The sequence below is a fragment of the Meleagris gallopavo genome, chromosome 6, assembly GCF_000146605.3.
Source record: "Meleagris gallopavo isolate NT-WF06-2002-E0010 breed Aviagen turkey brand Nicholas breeding stock chromosome 6, Turkey_5.1, whole genome shotgun sequence".
Taxonomy (NCBI): domain Eukaryota; kingdom Metazoa; phylum Chordata; class Aves; order Galliformes; family Phasianidae; genus Meleagris; species Meleagris gallopavo.
Genome location: NC_015016.2, coordinates 42,870,651 through 42,887,046, shown reverse-complemented (window position 1 = coordinate 42,887,046; position 16,396 = coordinate 42,870,651). Strand labels below are relative to the sequence as shown.

Below are 16,396 nucleotides of genomic sequence, written 5' to 3'. Positions count from 1 at the left end.
TGCCCTCCTCCATTCTTACCCTGATCTACTAATAACTTAGGGCAGCAGCAACCCTGCAGTTCCGGAAAGGGCTGCACATGGGCTTTGAGCTTAGCTTTGGAGGGACCGAAAGACTCCTTCTAAGAAAAAGGTCTCTGCTAAGACTGAATCAGTTTCGACTGAACAAACAGCAGAACAGTGTTCCCACAGGAAAAATATAATCTGTGGGGGTTAAGTTTCTCTGAAGGAATGAAGGAGAAATTTGTAAAAATAGGACTTGGAAGAGAAATAAAGGATGTGTGTTCCTGTAGCAAAAATAAACTACATAATAGATTAAACTGGGAATTTATTGTCACAATTTTAGGGAAAGTATGTTCAATAATATTTGGTTATTAAAATGCCTCTGAATAACAAGAAGTTTATCAAGGAAAAGCACAAAGGGAGAATAAGATGTAGCAAGAAAAAACATGATATTGAAGGTATTTCAGCTAGGAATTGTTGCTAGAAAAGGTTTTGTTGTGTTATACAAAACAGATAAAAAGCACTGGTTTCAGTCTGACATTGGGTAATTTTGCTTCCTTTTCAAGATTGGTCATTGGCTGGTATGTGATGTACAATGCCACTATTTCTTCTGGATTGTAAATGGCTCTGAGCAAAATTAATGTCTTATTTTATCCAATAAATAGATGATCATAGAATCATAGAATAGTTTGGGTTCAGAGGGATCTTAAAGACCACCTGTATGGGAACTGTTGAGTCTCAGCCTGAACCACTGATCACCTGAGCAAGCACTGAGTCAGCCATGGGAGCACAGGTGAAGGCGATTCAGCTGTGTGACCAAAGGGTGGAGCCTGGCTGCACCTGTCCTAGACCCCATTTAAGGGCTGACTGCCACTGGGGAAGGGTCTCTTGCTGGAAATCTCTCCTTTGAGAAGCCTTTCCTGTGAACTTAGATCTTTGGATACAGGTGAGAATTCCTTCTCTGTTTCTTTTCCATTTTCACCACAATAATCTTTCCAGCTGTAACACCACCTATTTCCAAACCTCATGCCGTAGTTGTCTAAAGTTCCATTCAACTTAGCCTTAAACATCTCCAGGGATGGGACATCCGCATGCTCTCTGGACATGTTTCAGTGTCTCAGCACCCTCTGAGTAAGGAATTTATTTTTTGTTTCTTATCTAAGTTTATATTTTTCTAGGTTAAAGCCCTTACCCCTTGTCCTGTTGCTATATTCCCTGGTAAAGAGTCCTCCAGCTTTCCTGTAGGCCCTTTGAACTACTGGAAGGCTGCAATGAAGCTACTTGAGAGTCTTCCCTTCTACAAGCAGAACACAGCTCTCTCACCTGTCTCCATAGGAGAGGTTCTCCAGCACTTTAATCATCTTCATGGCCTCCTCTGGACCCACGACAACAGCTCCATGTCCTTTTTATGCTGGGCACCCTGAGCTGAATGTACTACTGCAGGGTGGGGTCTCATAAGATAGGGAGATGTGGAGAGTTTCCATTAGAGTTAGTGCAGACACATCTTGAGCATCTATGTTTTTCCTGCAAAACTCTATAGAAATAGACTTTTCTGCAGTTGTTCTGAGCACTGTTAATAGTAATTGTTAACTTTCTCTTCTAGATGTCATCTAGAAGATGTTCTCTGGCATCCAAGGATGTGATTCATTTCTAACATGAAGCAGGTGAGGAAACTTGGATCATTTCTTCAGGGACTTTGTGTTCTACTGAAGTAGAAGACATTCCTCTTGCTTAAACCAGTTTAACTTCACTGAAATGCTGGATCAACCTGCAGGTAGAGATCTGACCTATAGAACACACTATCTTATTCTTTCTAGATTTCACTAAGGAATGGAATACAAAACAACCTAGAGAGGATTCAGCAAAATATAATTGCTCGTAGTCAACGAAACATTAATTTGCTTGCTTTGTCTGTGTCAATTCTGCTTTTTACTTTTAGTAAGTTAGATTATCTTTGGATTCCATATACCTTGTCACTTTTTTTTTTTTTTTGGAACAGAATGTGAAATAGGCCTACAAGCAATGCAACAAATGTACTACTTTACAAAAGTAATATGAATACCTGAGATCCATTAAAACCAGCCCAGGTCTGCGTGTGGTATGCAGATAGGACAATTTCAATGCTGAGTAAATTGTTTTGGGACTACTGAAGTTCTGAGAAGAACATTCCTGTTGGCTTCTGGCAGTGGTAGTGCTGGGTGGGGTTTCTCACTATGTAAGCACTTCCTTTGCAGTCTGAGATTAAGGTGTTGAAATAAAAATTCTGTTTACAGTATAATGCAGTGGTGACTGCTGAGAGTTACTGAATCCAGTGTGCGTTTTTGAAGTAACATCCTAAATTTCCTGGGTACGTTTCTCATTTCTAGCATGTTCTAGTTGGCTGGTACCTGGAGCATTTTCCATTTTCTGCTGACATATTTTCACTGCAAAATAACTGTCCAAATATAATGCTTTTGAATTCCTACTGATGTCTCTGAGTTAATGCTTACTTAAAAAAAAAAAAGTAAATTATTTGGCCTTGTACAGCCTTCTACTAACCCATCACAAAAATTGTACTCAAATAGAGTGGATATCATTTACATATAATTGTGAATGATTTCACAATTCCTAGCAGGCAGAGATGGGTATGTAATCTCTTTTCAGCAGCTTTAGAGGTAATAGGGACACCTTACAACTAATTGCAACTGTTCTAACAAAAGTGATCTTTCTAACCAAACCAAGACTCTGCAAAAGCCAGCACTAAACTTACGCCACTGAGGAAAACTGATTTAAAAAAAAAAGGCATAAATTCCTATTAATTGTGTGCTTGTGTGTAAGTGATTAAGCAAAGCTGTATAGATTTTTTTTTTCTTGTGCTGTGTTGGAGGAGCGGATTAGATAATGATCCCAAAGCATGAAATCCTTGCATTTTGACAGCTGCGTAGCAGTGTGCCTCACCATACTCTTTAAATACATACAGCAAATTGTGAGGTGGCACTGCCAGCATTCAACGTGCCTGCAGAAGCGGCATGTGGGGGAAAGAAATTCAGCTTGTACCTTTCTATACACTTTGCAGCACATCTATTTTTAACACCTGACAGAGGACTTTGCCCCTGCACTCTTCAGAGCATGAGCCTGTCAGCGTTGCTCGTCACTTGTTTTTCCCTGACTGGAATAACTTGTAGGGGGAATTTGAGAAGTAAGCAGACAGCAGACATGACATGTGAACCATCAGGGGCTGATAGCAAGCAGCAATAAGCCATACTCTGAAGCAGGATCGGTTTTACTTCCTCCTCCCTCTGCTTGCCCTGTTTTTTTCCCTTTTTTAAGGCTCTCAGTATTGCCTTAGGGGGAGTTGGAGGAAATGAGGTGAGGAGGGGCTGCAGCACACCGTGGGTGCTAGGCCCATGCCAAGCTGAGGGCCTGGTCCCAAGGGTTGGTGCAGACTCTGGAAAAGGAGCACGTGGATGTGAATCATGGAAGTGGTTCATTGCTTTCCTATTCCTGCTTGGTGCTGGTGCAGAGGGTGTTGAAACTCATGGCTGAGCAGGCACAGAGTCTGAATACACTGGGGGGTGTGGGCTGGAAGTGTGCAGTGCAAGAAGTTTGTCCAGGCCAAGCTGTCAAATGGTGGTCAGTGCTAAGGTTGGTGAGAGGACACGGGTTCTTCCAGTTGCCAGAAATCAAATAGAGTGTTTAAAATGACTGGATTAAATGTCTTTAATAGGATGAAGAGGAATGAACAAATGGCAGCTAACCAGAAATAGTGCATTTTGTCATATTTCAGGTTGTCTGAGCCACGCTTGCAATTACCACTCCTGTGGCATAGCAGGCTGTTGCTCCTCTTGCTCCCTCAGGTCCTTTGCTAACAGACTGAAAAACTGCCCTATTTTGGGAATCGGAGCCTGCTACTCTTGCTTTCTTGCTTACTTATTTCACAGAATCATAGAATGAATGGTTTGGGTTGGAAGAGACCTTTAAGAACACCTAATTCCAAATCCTTGCTATAGGAAGGGACACCTCCCACTATACTGGGTTGATCAAAGCCCCATCCAGTCTGGCCTTGAATGCCTGCACGGAGGGGGCATCCACAACATCTCTGAGCAACCTGTTCCAGTCTCACCACTCTCATAGTAAAGAATTTCTTCCTAAAATCTAGTCTAAATCTACCCTCTTACAGTTTAAAACCAATTCCCCTAAGGGTGCACTCAATTCCACTGTCCATGTCACCTACAAAGATTTAAGTAGCACTGGTCTCAGCACCAATTCCTGAGGAGCACCACTAATCACTGGTCTCTACTTGGACATACAGCAGTTGACTGCAACTCTGAGTGTGACCGTCCAGCCAATTCTTTATCCAGTGAGTGATCCATCCATTTTTAGCATGAAGAAGATGTGACCTAGTTGTGTTGAAGAGATAAGGAAGCTGAAAGTTTTCCTACATAATCTGGGCACTTTTTGGGAGATGTGACTGCCTTCTTCAAACTGAGTATGTGAGAAAGAATGCAGGAGCTATTAATGATTTTCAAGGAAACTCATATACTGATTATTATTTTTTTTTTTACTTCAATCTCTTTGTGGGTACACTTTATCATACAGCTGGGAGGTTAGACCAGGAGGGGGTGATGACTTCTGGCCAGGTTTAATTAATTCTTTTTAATGCAACAACAGAAATTTAAGAATTATCAGCATTAAGATCTGCTCTCCTAGTAAGTTGCTCCCAGAGTGTTTCACTCCTTTCCTTGGCTCATGGTTTTGGATTTCTCTTTTTTTTTTCGTACCTCTCAACTCCTGGACACCTTTTCAAATTGTGATTAGCTTTTAAACACTTGCTCAGTCATCCTTGACGCTGAGCTTGGCTTCTTTCTTCTGCCTTAACAGGTTCACTCCTTTGACAGCAAGGTTATAGACTTTTACACACTGTCAAGTATCTATTCCTGTTCTCCTCCTCTTCTTTGAGCTCCTCAGCAAATATTTCACATTGCCATCAAACCTAATGGTGCTTACAGACTGGGATTTTTACGTTTACTTTTGATTAATCTTTTTTTTTTTCCCCTCTATTTCAACTTTAAGCAATCAGAACTGCCAGCCTGTGTTTTTTTTTTTTTTAAAAAAAAAGCCTTTAATTTTACAGGCCCTAAATAACTGGGCTTGCTGAGGTTGCACCAGTAAAAGTAAAACAACCTGCAGTGCAGAAGTGAATCTGGGCTGTCAATGCAAGCAAATCCATGATGTTCCTGGATTTCAGAACATTCCCCTGTGGCTCTTCTTTCACTGAACTGCTGTTTGTGCAAACTCAGTGGGTTCCTGCTCCAAGAACACAAACCTCAGCAGCCGTGTGCAGACTAAATGTATATTGCTGCTGTTAGCTTAGCTGGGGCATAGCAGAGGCCCTATCCAATCCGTAGAGTGCACAGCTCTGAAGGAAATCAACTGCTTATCTTGCTGTGGACAGAAGAAGGCTGTAATTCAGACCTTCAGCACCTGCAACTTGTGAATGACTCATGCTAAAAATCAGAATTTCTTTCCTAGGTTAGAGGAAAAGATAACAAGGAAGGTGGATGTCCAGGATGTGTTTATCTGGGCACGTTCTGTACTGGACTGCTCCCCAGTATCCAGTGGGAATGCACGTGTGCCTGACCCAGCAGAACAGATAGGCATGCATTGATGTCTGCATGCTTATGTCTGTGTTGGCACTGTTAAAAGAAATCTCATAGGCACAGGGCAAAGATAACAAACCAATGACAGAGTGACCACCTCCTTCTGGAACAAGAGCACAGGAAAACTGGTAAGTCAAATTAAGGCCATATTAAGGAAAAATGGAGAACTTGAAAGTTTTGGAATGTCAGGTGGTGATTCTTTCTAGGAGTAAATATGAACTCTTCGACAGGCATTTAAGAAGGCAGTTTTTGGACAAGTTTTCTGAGACAGCTCACTATGTGGCTACCCAAGGAGAGGGGAATGTGACCAAGGAGGAATGTAGAGGCACCATCACTTGCATGCAGCCTTCATTCAGGCTGGCATCTCATACCATACGTACGCTGTGGCATATTCATGAAAACTGTCCCCCATCTTTTTTCATTCGTGGGTTTCATTTCGCTTAGCAGAGAGGAAACTTCAAATAACAGCTGTGCTTATCACTTGAATGAGGATTAAGATGACAAATTAATCATGGATTCGTGATTAACTCTTGTGCTATCGTGTAGCTAATCAAGCTCAAATCCCCAAGAGGGAAGGTGTCTGAGGAAGAAATAGCATAAATCTGGCCACGGTGTTGAAGATGTCTATTGTTTTTGTCTTTTGTTCTTTAACTAGTGTGGTACATGACTCATTAGTACTGCAAAGAATGAGCTCCAGGGGCATCGTGCATACTGTGCTGTACTACAAATACAAAGGTCAAATTTTAATATGAAAGGTCTTGAGATTTCCTTTAGGAAAGATTCTATTTCAGACCAGTAGAGGGAGAGAGCAGGCTAAAGACACAAATTACTGGTTTTCATGAAGATTTACTGTGGAAAAAAATCAAATTTATCTTCATAGTTAGAATGCAAGAACAGTTGCTCAAAGTGCTGCTGGAATTTTTGCTGATATCCTTTATTATTTCATTTATTAAAAAGCTAAGGAATAGTAGGTATATATTTTCCTATTCTGGCAGAGTAAAAAGGGTAATTTAATTTGAGGAACAGAGTTTTAGTAGTCAATTAACAAAAAATAAACTTGAATTTGGGTAAGTAGAAAGAAAATATTTGTATGTATGAAATAGTTACTGCAATTTGACTACACTAATTCTCCGGATACATATGTAAGATATAGTGTCACATGAGACTATTTAAAAATCTTCAAAATAATAAAACAGTAATAAGCGAAATATTAAACATAGTTATATAAAACCTTTGGAAAGCAATTGACTTGTATTTCCTTAAGAAATTATTTTTGCCTTAAACTTAGCAGTCTCATAATACAATCAGTATGGTATAAGCAGAGAGAGAGAATCATTTGCACAAACTGTGCAAGACACAGAATGCGCAGTTAGGAGGAGAACTAGGAAAGAAATCACACCCAAAGAGTAACAAGGCTCTCTGCTTCCAATGTAGCCTCCCTCATACAGGTCCAGATATTGATCATACTACACAGTCTCTTCTCATTTTCTTGTAGAAAATGCTGTGACTGACATTTTCAATATTAATTCTATCCTTGGTCTGTAGAATGCAGTGCAAACTGTCTGGATGTGATTGCATTTATTTTAAAATTCAAATCCTATCAAACATTAAGAAAAAGTTGAAGAAAAGCATCACAGCAGTGAGCATTTCGTTTTTGACAAATTGTGTGGTTTCTCTAAGAACTGACTCCACGTGTAACTGATGCCTTTAGAAAGCTCTGTCCCCCACAACTCTGAACTGTGAGCAGATGAGTCTCGGGAAGCAGATCAGCCTTGCCATCAGCCCCAGAGGCACAGAGGATGTTCTGAATGTGGTGAGATGGGGTCACTACGCACCTGGAAGAAAAAACAGACTGAACTTCCCACCCCATTCTATGCAACTTGGTCATACCAAGGCTGTGCCAGGCTGATGAGCTGCACTGCAGTGTTCTGATGCTGTTGGAGTTTCTGTAAAAAGACCAGGATGCTGTTCGCTGCACTGGGAGGGAGTCTCTTAGCAAAAGGCAGATTCTATGGTGTTGGAGTTAAATAGCAGAGAAGAATCAGAGCTTGCTCCTAAACAACAGTAAGAGCTCACCAAAATTGATGTGAAATGAGACTTCTCTTGCACTAAAGCTATTTACAGCAAGTACATCAACTGGGGTTTGGCATTAATACTGCAGCTGACAGCGTTGTACTGACAGCGTTGATCCTGCACTGGTAAAGCCAACCATTCACTTAGCTTTTCCATTAAATAATAAGCTTAAGTAATCCTAAAAATTAAGAGTAGTCCTGCAAAGTAACAAACACAGACACACAAAGAGAAGTTGGAAAGGTGGAAATTTACTTCCTTTCCTCAATGTTTTCTCTCCCATCACTTACTACAAAGTGCCATATAATAACATGTCTCTTTTGGCCTTTCCTTGCACCAGATTTGTCCTAGTTTGAGATATCAGCTTCCACAATTGTGCACAGCTGGTCTTCTATAATTCTGTCTGTAAGTAGGGAAAGATATTCAGGTACAAGACCTGACCAGAGAAGCTGGTACAAATGCATGACTCCTGAATTAGACTTTCACAACATGGTGAAGGAATTTTATTTTTATTATTCATGGAGATGGTAAAATCCTATGTATTTCTGTCCTGCTCCTCATAGAGAATTCATCCTTACAAATTCCATATGATGATTCTTATCAGTATCCATTCAGAGAACCTCACTTCACAGGTAAGCCTGTCTTGCATGCTACCTGAATCTTCTCTGTTTATCCTTTTGCTTTCCCCTTTCACTTCTCAGTTGGCAAATTATTCCCCTCCAATAAGTGAAGACCCTTGATAATGCCTTGAAGGATAGAACACTTTCCATTCCTTGGTACTCAGTATGGATAATTTTTTTGTTCTTTATGAATCCAGTAGAGGTAGGATTAAGTTGCAAGAAAGGGACACATTGCTTTAAGTGAAATGTATGAACATCAGATGTAAAAGCTGAAGTCTTATAGCAATGTTGATCTGACAATTTATCTGCTGTGCTGTTTATTTCTCTGTTAGTTCTTGAAAGAATTACAGCTTGCAGTAAAGCTATTTACATCAAGTACATCAACTGGGGTTTGGTATTAAAATTGCAACTGAATCTATTCCCATTAATGTTTTTTAAAATAGACCATCAAATAGTTTAGAAGTAATGAAGTCATATCATACTTAGGATGTGCACAGGGTCACCATGAATAGTTGCTGTGGAAACCTTATTGTCTCTTCTAACTTAGCAGTAGAAAACCATAGAAATTGTAGATGTGTTTTTTTTTTTTTTAAGTTCCATTTCACTTTCAAAGAAAAAGAAAATTTAATGATCTTCACCTAAAGCAGCAGAATTAAAGGAAAGAGAATTCCTTGCTTTTCTGCACCAGAGTTAGGAAAAGGAGTTTGGGGCTGCACTTCAGATTGCACACCAGGACCCCTCCAGCATTAATATTCTGACATGAGCGCATAAATTTATACAGACAGAAACGGCAAAATCCAAAGGGCTGAAATTTCCAGTACAAGCTGTACCAATTTGCTGTTCCAGAAACCAAGCCATCAAGCAATTGAGCTGTAACTGCTTGATGGTTCATGCCCATGGAGCCCTATCTGAATGGGCTTGCGTTTAGTGAGGATCCAGGCAACCACAGCTTGTCACACGTTAGGTAGTAGTAAATATGCAGCATGTTGGTACTGACTCAAGGAAAACACACCCGCCCAGGAAGTCCTCTTGCAACAGGCTGCCAGAAGTGGCCATGCTGTTACCCACATATATTTAAAGCACTCAACACCATTTTGAAAGTTTAGATTTGTTTCACTGTTAGAGTCCATGCTCTCTGTCATGGGACGACCAGACAGCCTTCCTCTGCCCTGCCATAAGGGGACACGAGCATCTTCCCGGTCCTGGAGTTGTCTTCTCAGCCAGCAGCCAAAATACCCGGACAATCTCTTGTAAGGATGGCCACAAGAAAACAGCTGAGGGCTTACAAAGCAGATGTCTGGAAAGAAAGAATGGTGTTACCAGAAAGCTCATTGAATTAAGACTTGGCTGCAGAGTATTCTAGTTCTGACACCACAGACTGCAATTGCAAAGTGAGAAAACATTCTCTGTGCTAGACCTTCTTTCAGTACAAATCATCTATAATTGCTTTAACGACTTTATTAATGATGCACAGATATCTTATTTACACTATTTACTCAGCTTTCCTCATTACCCCATGGCCTACAGCATAGATGTCGCTGAGGGGAACAGTAATAATTGTCACCCATAGTAAATTAAGCCATTTGAGTTGTGCAATTAGAGACCAGTCTCTTCCCTTCAATTCCAAGTTAATTAATAGATGTGGGTATTTTAGATTTTAAAATCACTGTGACTGTGTTTGTATACATTCACCAGGAACTTGCACAAGGAAGTGCAGCACATTACATAAATATTTGTCTGGCATGTCACACCCTGTTAGCTTTAGAGCTGAGCAGGAAAGGGGGACATTTCAATTATTCCTGGTATACTGAATTGCTGTTCCAGTTTCCAAAACTGGAAAGGTGGTTCTCATATGAGTTATAAAAATGAGAAACTCCTGAAATCTGGTTTGCAATAAGACACTTAATTTTGACAGAGCTGAAGGAGGAACAAACCTTGCAGAGCTGTTTCTGGCCTTGACACGATGATGCATTTGTGCCATGCTTGCAGCCCTCAACAAGGACTTAGCTAGGGTGAAATAACTGTTGTGGTCTTGTCAGACAGGGTACCTGTAAAGCATGGAGGGAAAGTGCAACAGTTAATGCAAGGTTCCAAAGCAGACAGAAAAACAGAGGAAACTCCCGTGGATCTGGAACAATCCCTGGACTATTTGCATAAAACCACACAATGATTTTGTCAGCTTGCAACAGATACAGTCCAGCTCCAGTACATCCTATGCTATTTTAGGGATAAGTCAGGAAAGAATAATTTAATTGTGTGTGTGAGAAAACACCAAGGAACAAACTGATTATACCAAATCCAGGGAGGGGAATTAGAGCATGCATGGGGTAAGCTCCTTGAAACAAGCATGATGTATTTTCTATGGGCTTATGCGGAGCACGGCTCAAAGCGTACTGAGCATAATCAAAGCATGTGAGCAGTTGTGCAAGAATATGTCAAACAATAATGGCATTGGATGTGCCAGCATCTGACACATTTATTTTGATTCAGTTCTTTCCAGCAAAGACATACGGGTAACCTTATGCAACCTTTTTTCAACTGCCATAGCAATTGCTGCTATGTGTTCGTCTCCAAACTTCAGCTTTGGTGTCACGAAAACTAATTCAAGGAAAAAGCCATCACAGAAATATTTTTTTTCTGTGTGAATTTCTGTTTTAATATCTATCTCTGGTCAATGCTCGTAATTCTCACAGTATATGTTGCTACCACAGCTGAATAAGTCTTACTGGTCAGGGCCTGTAATTCATACAGTCTGTAAGCTGGCTCAAAAGTGTTGATAAACTAGACAGTGTTGTTTGCAAAAAGCTTGTCTTAGTGTCAGCAGGTGATCTGACTGTTCACCACGCTCATTTATTCCTCAGCCATGTGGTAATGATTCTGAAAAGATGAATGTTATCAACATAGAGACTTAGATGTAAAATGATTACATTCAAGTTTCATAAATGTATAAATATTTGTGTGGGAGAAAATTTAAACCTATTTCCTTGCAATTTCCTGATGAAAAAGGGAAATTCTGAGAAAACTCACCTTCTCTCCGCTTTGAGGAGAGGTTAAATTCTGTATTGACCCCCAGAATATTGGAAAACTCTGCTCAGCTAATTTTGCTGAATCTATTCCCACACAGAAATTACTGTCAGGATTTCTGAAAACTACTTTATTCAGAATATACTAAAATCTAAGAAGTTAATATGAAGTATTTTAATTTTGACTAATCTTGCTTAAGGGAATTCACTGTTTTTTGTATACTGCCTAGGATTTTAAGACTCGTTACATTATTGCTGTGATTTTGCTTGTAAAATACAAGCAGGGGATTAGATAATGTATAATCTTTGCATCTGAGGGTAGTTTGTATAGAGTTATCATAAGGTGGAAAAAAAAAACCTCTTAAGAACACCACCTACATTTGGCAGCTTTAGCCCAAGGCAGTTGAGATGATGACAGATTCTAAAAATTAATTTTTAATAAGTTCAAGTAATGAAAAAGTTCCATTTCCTTGAATCAGAAGAACGTTTTATAAGTCTTTCTATGAAAAATAACCTACTTGACTGTAGTCTGGCTCTGAGCATCAAAGGTGGTAAAAGCTGTGTCTAAAAGCAAATGAACAATTTTTGACACTGCTGGAGAATTGAACCAGGAAGCTAGACAGTCAGGGAAAGAGCTTTTAGACCTTTCTGTGTTTTAGACCCAAAACTTCCCAGCCACCTGTTGATTCTGGTCCAAAGAAACAAAAGAGGCTAAAAGAAAATGCCTCTAAGCACAAGAGGAACAAGTTGAGCCAAACCAATACTGGTTCCTGTTTAAAAAAAACAGGATGTTTGAATCTGTGAAATCAAAGCTGACTTAAGATGAACATTCTCCTGGCTAGTTGGAACATTCTTCTGGTAGTAGACTCATGTGCTTCTTCTCATTCCTCTCCTGAGTACCGTGCAGATTTCTCTCTCTCCCTCTTTTTTTAATCTGTGGACATAGCAGCACTGAACCATACAAGAGATGGTACCACACCCTCAGTGCAGCTTTGCACAGGATGCATGTTCAGCTTCAAAGAACTTCAGTATCCCCGTCCCTGATGCTAGTGCTTGTTGTTGAGTAAGGGGGATTTACTGCCTGAAACGTGGGGCCAGCTGCAGGCAAGGATGGTTGTAACACAACCGAGGATGAGGGACACTTGCCTTGTGTGTTTCAGCCACAGGCAAGAAGTATGTTCTATGTTCTCTACGGCAACTGGAGAACTCAGTATGTCTTTCAAAGAGTTTTCCACTTGCAGAAATGTAAGAGCTGAGTCTTGTCTTCATGCATATGTATTTGCTGGCAGGCATAAAGGAGGAGCCTTCGTTTCACTGCATGCATCACTTTCCTTGGACAGCTTCAAGATTTCATTTATACAGCCTGTACGAATGAGGAAATCTGCAGTAACATAGGTACTATCAGCACCACGCTCTCCCCTGAGACTTTTCTTCCTGTTCTGATTATTTTTCTTAGCAATGATAGGAAGCTCATAGCACTTAACCACCATTTTTGTTGCTTTGCCAACCCTCTTGGTGGCTTCTATTCTTGCTGTTACCTTTAACTTGCTGTTTACCTTTTAACTGACCACAAGGGAAAAAAAAGACATCTCCCACCACCACTCCCTCTTGCTACCCCTTACTGGTCACAAGAAATCATTTTCCTGCATCAATTACAGCATGTCTGGGAACTGTGTTCCCAGTTTTGAGACAGTGGAATGCTTCTCTTCAAAGTGTTAGCTCGCCTAAGTTCTGCTGCCAGTTCAATGGGCAAACTTCTTCAAGCTGTCTTCTTTACTAATTTATGTCCAGATTCCTAATTCTGTCTTCTCTGCTCTTTTTCTCTTTTCACCCCCCCATTATGAGGCTTGTGGGGCAGGGAAAGAGGCTGTTGGCATTTCTGAAGAAAAGTCATGGCAAAGTGCCATATCAAAGCATACGCTACACGTATTATAGACTATTAAAAATGTGCCTATTATTCTCAGCTCTTTCACTTCTTTCCTATTTGCTTATGGCTATGAGTTACTTAATTGGCTTAACTGAATGATCATAATACACTCTGTTACATACACACTTTATAAAGTGATTTGTATTTATGAAGTTCTTTGAGACCATAAAGTAATAGGATACAATGTCTTCCAGGGAATTGCTATCAACTTACTGTTCACTGCATCTTATGGAAATACTTTGAGGTCTTAACAGATCTATTGAAAGCAAGAGAGATTTAATTACTTATGACTTTATATTCTGCCTTGAGATAGCAATGGGCTGACATAAATTCATAATTGCTCTCTGTGGCTAACATGCGTCCTTTTAACAGGTACTCACACTGTCCATACCTAATTTCCTTCTTTCAGCCTAAAAAACCCTACTTTTTTCACTAAGGCTGGGGACACTCAAAAGGCAAGTTTAAGACCCTCGTTCTTATTAAAGAAACACACGATATCAGGAAGGTCAGAAGTCTGGCCCTTGCCTTGCTGAAAGGAACACAGAGCAGAAAGCTGATTTCGCTTGTAAATGCGAAAAGATGATTTTATTCATTCTTGTCTTTTTTTTTTTCCTTTAAAAAAAAAAAAACATGACTGATATCCACTAGAAAATACTCACAGCTGATGCAGTGTTTTTTTTCTGAAGTTAGACATCAAAACCAGTTGGTGAAGACAAACAGGACATCCAATAGGAACGAGAAGCAGGCAAAGCGAGAAGCACATCATGCTATCCAGAAGGCCACTCCAGTATTTCTTCTCTTATGCATGGTTTTTCTCTTCCTCCCCTCTTAGTTGCACTCTCGCAGTAGTTAACGGCTGGTTTAAGTGTAGTATAAGTTAGTATCTACCCCATGGAGTAATGGTGTGAACTGAAAACATACTGATTGCTATAGTGGTGGGAACAAAAGAGCCTCTAGCCCAACAATCTTCACTGCAGCAGAAATATTACAGAGAAAGCTGTAAGATCTCTGTGTGTCTAATTATGTGAGTGAAACGTTATTCTTCTCAACTCATAGTAGTTTATTAGCTTGAGTGTGCAAAACAGTTTCCTCTCTTTGATCTAGCTGTTGTATAGTCATAAGCATTACATATAATTGATATTGATGGCTGATTCCAAACCATATTGTTATTTCAGTGATCCAGCTTAGAAATATGAGATTGGAGATGGATTTCTGCCCAGGTATTTTTTCAATTATTCAGAAATGCTCAGTGCTTGTTATTGATTACTATCCCAAACCAGGCCATGGGTGACCTTTATATTTAGTCAGTCCTGATTTGTTGCCATGTCATGTTGTTCATGAAAAATGTTTCTTCTGAAGATGGCTGGTCCCCTTTCTTGTTTTTACTTAAAGAAGTAACAAGTTTTTATCTGCTTGGAAAATACCCAAATACATACTTATATGTATGCTATTGGGAAATACAAAACAGCTGATTCAGAAAACGTAAGTCTTCTTACAAATGCTTTTGAAATAGGTGTCATTTGCCTTGCAGAGTTGTGTTTGTCTTGTGGAGTGACACCCATTTCACCAAGATAGACATGTGTAGGTTAGCAGAGAACTTAATGTTTGATAAACCAGTTTATTTGTAATGCCATGACATTAATGTAAACAAAAATATATCCTAGACAATATTTTCCTTGAAAATCTGCCAAGATTTATTGAATACATCTGTCTTGACAGAGCATTTCAACTGAGATCAAATAAAAAGGTACCTCGCAGTGAACAGCTGCAGCTATTTTAAAATGAAGTTAAACAAGCATGAAAAACAAGGATGAAAAATAACACCAGGGGAAAAGTAATTAGTCCGATACAGTACAAGCTGCAGTGATACAAGGTGGATAAAAAGCAGTTTCACCTTACAGCAGTGACTCACTGATGGCTGGAATGAATGACCATGCCACACCTCCATTATCGCTACCCCGTGCACTGAATCCATATGGCAATGATTCCGCTCAGCACACAGCCTCACTTTCTGCATGAGACACCTCTGCACGTGGCTGTGTGCAGCACCCATAGAGGTGTATGGAGCAGTACCGCTAGGCAGCTCCGATCTGCGTCTTCTGGCGAAGGAGCATTTTTGTTGTGCACAAGCCACCAACAGTCATAGAATCATAGAACCACATAATGGCTTAATTGGAAGGGAACTTAAAGATCATCCATTTCCAACCCTCTGTCATGGACAAGGTTGCCATTCACTGGATGAGGCTGCCCATGGCCCCATCCAACCTAGCCTTGAGCACCCCCGGGGATGGGGCATCATAGCTTTTCTGGGCAGCTGTGCCAGTGCCTCACCACCCCTTCAATAAAGGATTTTCTCCTAACATCTAACCTAAATCTTTCAGTTTAAAGCTATTCCCCCTTGTCCTATCGCTATCAGACCACATAAAAAGTCAGTTTCCCTTCTGATTACGAGCTCCCTTCAAGTACTGGAAGGCCACAATGATGTCTGCCTGGAGCCTTTTCTTCTCTAAGCTAAACAAGCACAGTTTCCTCACACTTTCTTCCTAGGAGAGGTGCTTCAGCCTTCTGATCATCTCCATTGTCCTCCTCTAGTCCCTTTGCAGCATCTCTGCATCCTGCCCGCACTGGAGGCTCCAGACCTGGACGCAGTACTCCAGACGGGGCCTCATGAGGACACAGCAGAAGAGGACAATCTCCTCCCTCGCCCTGCTGGCCACCCCTCCTTGGATGCAGCCCAGCACGCAATCACCTTGAAGGCACGTTTGTGATGGGATAACATGGTTTGAGGGACCGTAGCGTGGCCAGAATCACTGTTTGCCCATGGGCACGTGGAGCTGGAGGGAACCTTTAGTGGGGGACAACCAAAGGTGAATGGGTTGCGCACCAAGCACATTTTTAGGAACGAGCACGAATCATCTAAACATTTAGCCATATAAAGGCAGAGCGATTCCGTTCCGTGATTCTGTTCCGTGGTGGCTGGAACAGCCGCCGACAGTGATGCAGCACATTAACCCTCTCTGGCGCTGCGCGACTTTCCGGGCTCGTCCCAACTCATTTCGTACACTCGTGGCCTACATCCTGCGGCCGTAACCGACACCGGGACAGATGCTCCTCGTC

General features: G+C 40.8%; 1 long non-coding RNA gene across 1 annotated transcript; it reads left to right on the top strand.

The window, feature by feature from the left end:
- The first annotated feature begins 862 nt into the window (after window positions 1–862).
- LOC116216774 lies at window positions 863–2,438 on the top strand. Its single transcript, XR_004160226.1, has 3 exons — window positions 863–946; window positions 1,604–1,664; window positions 2,000–2,438. It is a non-coding gene; the product is annotated as an uncharacterized LOC116216774 (long non-coding RNA).
- The last annotated feature ends 13,958 nt before the right edge of the window (window positions 2,439–16,396 follow it).